Here is a 6,029-nt window from a genome sequence, read left to right on the forward strand (position 1 = left end):
GTGGAGTTGCTTCCGACTCATAGCGACCCTGTACAGGGTTTCCGAAGCTGTAAATCTTTACGGGAGCAGAAAGCCTCATCTTTCTCCTGCAGAGAAACTTTTTTCTAACTTTTGATCCTGAGATTAGCAGCCCGATTCATAACCACTATGCTAGCAGAGCTCCTTATATATGTATAGTTGGATTCTATTGGCTAGGATTTTGTTGAGAATTTTTGCATCTATGTTCATGAGGGATATTGGTCTATAATTTTCTTTTTTAGTGATGTCTTTGCTTAGTTTGGGTATCAGAGTTATTCTTGCTTCGTAAAATTAATTTGGCATTTTTTCCTTCCTTGTCACTATTCTGGAAGATTTTGAGTCGAATTGGTGTCAGCTGTTCTCTGAGTGTTTGGTAGAATTCACCAGTAAAGCCATTTGGACTTAGACTTTTTAGATGGGAGTTTTTTAAATGACTTGATCAATTTCTTCTCTTGTTATAGGCCTATCAAGTTTTCTACTTCAGTCTAGTTTAGGTAGGTCGTGCGTTTCTAGGACTTTGTCCATTTCTTCTAGATTTTCAAATTTGTTGGCCTACAATTCTTTAAGTATTTTCTTATTATCCTTTTATTTCTATTGGTTCTGTTGTGTTGTCACCCACATCATTTCTTACTCATGTTATTTGTGATCTTCTCTTTTTTGTAGATTTACCAATGTTTTTTCAATTTTAATAATCTTTTCAAAGATCCAACTTCTTGTCTTATTGACTCTTTCTATTGTCTTTCTTTTTTCAATTTTATTTCTGCTCTAATCATTGGATTATATTAATATCACATGAAAATTAAAAAAAAAATTAAGGTTTTTATTGTGGATTGAGTGAAAGTTTACAGGGCAGATCATCAGTTTTACATTCAACAAATCATGCACCTTGTTTCATTACAATGATTATAATCCCCTCCATGTACCATCAGTTAACTGTATTTCTCTCTATCCACTTTAGCTTTTTTTAAAAAAACAAAAACAAAAAAACCCTATTCAGGCATATATAATAATTTACATCTCCAAAGGGCACATTCTGCAGGTCTGCCTCCTGGCCACCAGCTTGTAGTCCCTCTCTTCCCATGAATCTAGAGTCCTCAGTTGCTCCCCCTCTCCCCATCTCTGCCTCCGTCTCTGGCATCGCTGCTTCTCTGGATAAGGTCCTGCATTCTGCTTGTGTGCTTCTCCCTTGATGGTCCTTGGGTTGAGCTACCACATACATAAGTATAGGCCAAATTCATCAAATTCTAGCAATTTACACTTGTTTCCTTTATCAAAAAAAAATTTTTTTTTTTCCTTTTCTTTTCTTATCTTCCTGTAGTCGAGTTTTGATCATCAAGCCATCAAAGCTAGGTCAAGGGTACTATCTACAAGTTTGGGCATTCTTGTGCATCTCCCCTCACTTCATATCAACTGGATGCTTCACTTTCAGCTCTAGCCCTCCATGGCTATGTCCTTGTCCATGGGCTCAGGAGTCCCCAGGTCTCACCACACTTTGGACCAACCAGACCTTCCTCTTCTCTCTCTCATCTCCAGGTCGACAGGAGTCTTTGGAACATGATCAAACTCTGCCCATATTTTCATTGCTGTCTTGTTCTCCTCTTCCACTCACCAGGAGACCAACGTGGTCACCAGCAAAGTTACATGCCTAGTCATGTGCTCCCTTTGAGTTTCAGTCTTGGAGAGTGTAGGTAACATTTTTGTATGTTTTTCCTGAGCTACTCTCAGGACATTTTTCTTGTCTTTGGTTTTGGAAAGTGTGATTTTGAGATGTCTTGGTGATTTTCTTTGGGGGTTCATTCAACTTCTTATATGCCTATCTTCTTGTCTTTCATAGTGTTAGGGAAGTTTCTTCCAATAACTCTTCAACGATTTTTTAAATTTCACGTTCTTGACTTCTAATCACCTATAAGTTGTTCCTCTTCATGGTGTCCCACATAACTCTTAGGCTTTCTTTGGATATTTTCATTCTTTTTTTCTGGTTGTTCTTCTAGCATACTAGTATTGAGAGATTTTTTTTCAAGTTCACTAATTAGGGCTTCCATTGCTTCAAATCTATTCCTTTGCCCTTTCAATATATTGTCCATTTCTGAAATCTTAGCATTAATCTTCCGGATTTCTAATTGCAAGTTTTATATTATTTCAAATTTTGTGTTTAATTTGTCTGTTTGTTCATGTAGTATTTTCCTGAATCCTTCTAAAGTATTTTCTGTGTTCTCCTTGCTCTCCTCAATCTTTCTGTGAGCCCTTTGAGAGTACCTAAATATTATTCTTTTGAATTTCTTTTCAGTTACCTTTTCTTCTCAGAAGCATTTTCTGGCTCTGCATCTTAGTCAATTGTTTGACCAATTCTCTTTTGTTTCTTCATGCTTGCTAAAAATGTCTGTTGTCTCCAAGGCATTGTGGTGTTCTTTAGGTTTGCATTTAATTGGTGATTGTATGCTGATGTGTTAGTAGGCTCTCACCAACTGTCTGCTTTGGGTGTAGTTAGAGCATGGAAGCATGTGCATGCTCTTCATTCACTGTTCTTGCACCTCAGTTTAGGGTGTATTTGGCTGGTGTTAGCTGCTGTATATCATTGACCAGGTGGTATAGGAGTTAGTATTGTCTCTTGCCCAGTGGGAAAGCTGCATAGGATATTGTTGTGGCAGGGCTATACAGGCATGGTTGCTATTTCCTGTTGGATGGGAAAGAGGAGAACCCCCCTTCCAAGCTCTCCCAATAGAAAACAAAAGAAAATAAGTAAGCAACCAACCAACAATGAAAAGAGAAAATATTAAAGGAGAAAAAATAATTAATAACAGGCAGCAACCAGAAAAAAAAAGAATATGATAACTAAAATAAGAAAAGAGGGACAGGGAAATGGAGCTATGGAAGAGAAAAACAAGAGGAAATCAAAGTACGGAATTGGAAGAAAAAAAAAAAAAACAACTTAGGAGAACTAAGGAAAGGGATGATGAAAAGAGGAAATGTGTAGAAAACAGTAAAGAAAGACCGAAAGGGGGAAAAAAAAGAAGAGAGGAAATAAGGAAAAACAAAAGTGGAGATTTGTGGTTGTTGTTAAGTGCCATCAAGGTGGTTTCGACTCATGGTAGCCTTATACAAGGTTTCCAAGGAGCATCTGGTGAGCTTGAACCACCTATCTTGCAGTTCAAACCAACCTTGCAGTCCAGTGCATTAACCTGCAGCGCCACATCAGGACTCACCAGCCGCTCCTTGGAAACTCTATACAGGGTTGCTATGAGTCAGAACTGACTTGATAGCAATCAACAACAACAACAATAATAATCTTTACAAAAAAAAAGATCAAGGACCTGAGTGGGTTCCAAAGGCCAGCCTTCAGTTAGCAGTGAACTTTTAATCATTTGCCACAGGGCCACTTGGATAGCCACTAGCTACAACTGTTTTTGTTTTCCTTCCTAGAAATATGATAGGATTCCACTTCCCCTTGACGCTACTTGTGGTCATGTGATGTGCTTTAATCAATGAAACATGAATGCATGAATTATGTTATTCCTGAGCAGAAAATTTTAAGAGTTGGTAGGCAATTTATCAAGGAGCTCTGGTAGTGCAATGGCGAGGCTTTCAGCTGCTAACCAAAAGGTTGGTGACTCAAATCCAACCAGGGGCTCCTGGAGAGAAAGACCTGGAGAACTAATTCCATAAAGATTACAGCGAACAAAGCCCTATGAACTAGTTCTACTCTGTCATGTGGGGTATGAGTCAAAATTGATACCACAGCACCTAACGACAACAACATGAACATTTTAAACTCTGGTGGTGCTGTAGGATAAGCACTGTACTGCTAACTAAAAGATCAGTAGTTCAAACTCACTAGTACTCTTTGGAAGAAAGATGTGACTTTCTGCTCGCATAAAGATTACATCCTGGAAAACCCTATGTAGGGATGCTCAGTGGCAGTGGTTGGTAAGTTAAACTCTGTGGAGGTAGCTGGCTGTATCTCAGGGCTGCTCCATCAGCCCTGGAGTGTGGATGACATGGAGTAGAGCCACAGCAATGGACATATAGAGTGCACAAGACCTACAACCTAATTGTTGTTGTTTGTGCCACTGAGTCACTTCTGACTCTTAACGACCCTGTATAGGGTTTCCGAGGAGCAGCTGGTGGGTTTGATTTGTTGACCTTGTGGTTCACAACCAAGTGCTCATCCTACAGCACCACACTAGGAGTCCTCAATCGAATTGTAGGCACTAAGATACTGGAGTTGTTCGTTATTGCAGCATAACCTAGCTCATCCTGATTAGTACATGAGTAATTTTAATCCCCTCATATACCCATGAAAGTTGGACAATGAACAAGGAAGACCATTTGAATTACGATGTTGGTGAAGAATATTGAAAGTACCATGGACTGCCAGAAGTCCAAACAAATCTGTCTTGTAAGAAGTACAACCAGAATGCTCCTTAGAAGCAAGGATGGCAAGACTTTATTTCTCATTCTTAGGACATGTTGTCAGGAGAGACCAGTCCCTGGAGAAGGCCATCATATTTGGTAAAGTGGAGGGTCGGCGAAAAAGAGAAAGACCCCAACAAGATGGATTAACACACTAGTAGCAACCATGACCTCAAACATAACACTTGTACAGATGACGCACGCAATACCAGGCAGTCTTCTGTTCCATGTGCATAGCATCACTATGAGTCAGAGCCCACTCAAGAGCACCTCACAACAATAACAACAACATATTTGTTGCAAAAACACAATTATTTAAACTAAAATGAAAGAACAGAACATTAAATTCTCTGTTTTCTCTCTCCCCCCCCCCCCAAATTTCCATTCTATTTCCATTCTACTCTGACTGGTGATTCCAGTCAGAGTAGAGCTGTGCTCCATAGGGTTTTTGCTTTTTATTGTGAATTAAGTAAAGGTTTATATAGCAGATCATCAGTTTTATATTCAACAAATCTACACTTTGTTTCATTTCAATGATTACAATCCGTTCCATATATTATCAGTTAACAGTATTTACTGCTGTTCCCTTTAATGATTACACTCCTCTCTGTATCCTCCCCTACCCTCACCTTACTTCTGCCAACCTCCCTCTCACTGTCTATTGCCTTCCCTGCCACCCAAGTTAACACATATCTACTTTCTGTTGATGGTGGTGGCTGTGTGTCATGCAGCAGTTTGTTTTGTTTTTTTAATAAATGCTTTATTGTGAATTGTGTGATAGTTTACATGGGAGAACATTAGTTTTACATTCATTCTATCGTACATCGTTTCATTGCCATAGTTACCATCCCGTCCATGCATCATCACCCAACCAAAAGGTATACCCTGCAAGCCTGCCCTCCCCCTCCAACGGTCCTCAGCACACATCAACTTTCCCTCTCTGGATCTCAAGTCCCCACGTACTCCATCTCTTCACGTCATCTTCTCTGCCTCTATCTCAGGCCTCATTGCTTCTCGGGGTACGGTCCCGCTCTCTGCTCTTCTCCATTGATGGTCCCAGGGCCCTCTGCTCCTAGACTGAAAAGTTAATCACTCCCCCTCTTGCTATAAACCGTCCACCTTTACATTTCTGAACCTCATAATCAGTCCTGATAACAATTATTCACTATTGCATCCCAAGATACCCATCTGCATTTCATCAGCCCTTCCTGGACAGGCTGTATACTATTCACTGGAGACTCTACCTTCCTCCACGCCCTTTGGATCTAGGTTCCCTCTTGAAAGCTTCTAAGGCAGTCACTTCTTGCCTTAGTATCCCTCCCCCTCATTTTGGGTAGGCAATGTCCAAGTTGCCCATCCCTGTCTACTCTTTGTGTGGAGGGGGTGGGAATAGTTCTTGCAGCAGGGATTTGTTTCCTCTTTTGAACTACTGCATTTATAGGTGTAGGTCATGTTTATCGAATTGTATCAGATGACGCTTTTTTCCTCTTCTTTCTTCTTCGGGTTGAGCTCTGTTCATCCAGTCATTGAAACCAGATCAGCTGGGTATCATCTGCAAGTGCGGGTGTTCTTGCGTCTGTCTGCCCTCTCTTCTTATCAGC

This window comes from Chrysochloris asiatica, unplaced genomic scaffold (assembly GCF_000296735.1).
Source record: "Chrysochloris asiatica unplaced genomic scaffold, ChrAsi1.0 scaffold00047, whole genome shotgun sequence".
In the NCBI taxonomy this organism is placed as follows: Eukaryota; Metazoa; Chordata; class Mammalia; order Afrosoricida; family Chrysochloridae; genus Chrysochloris; species Chrysochloris asiatica.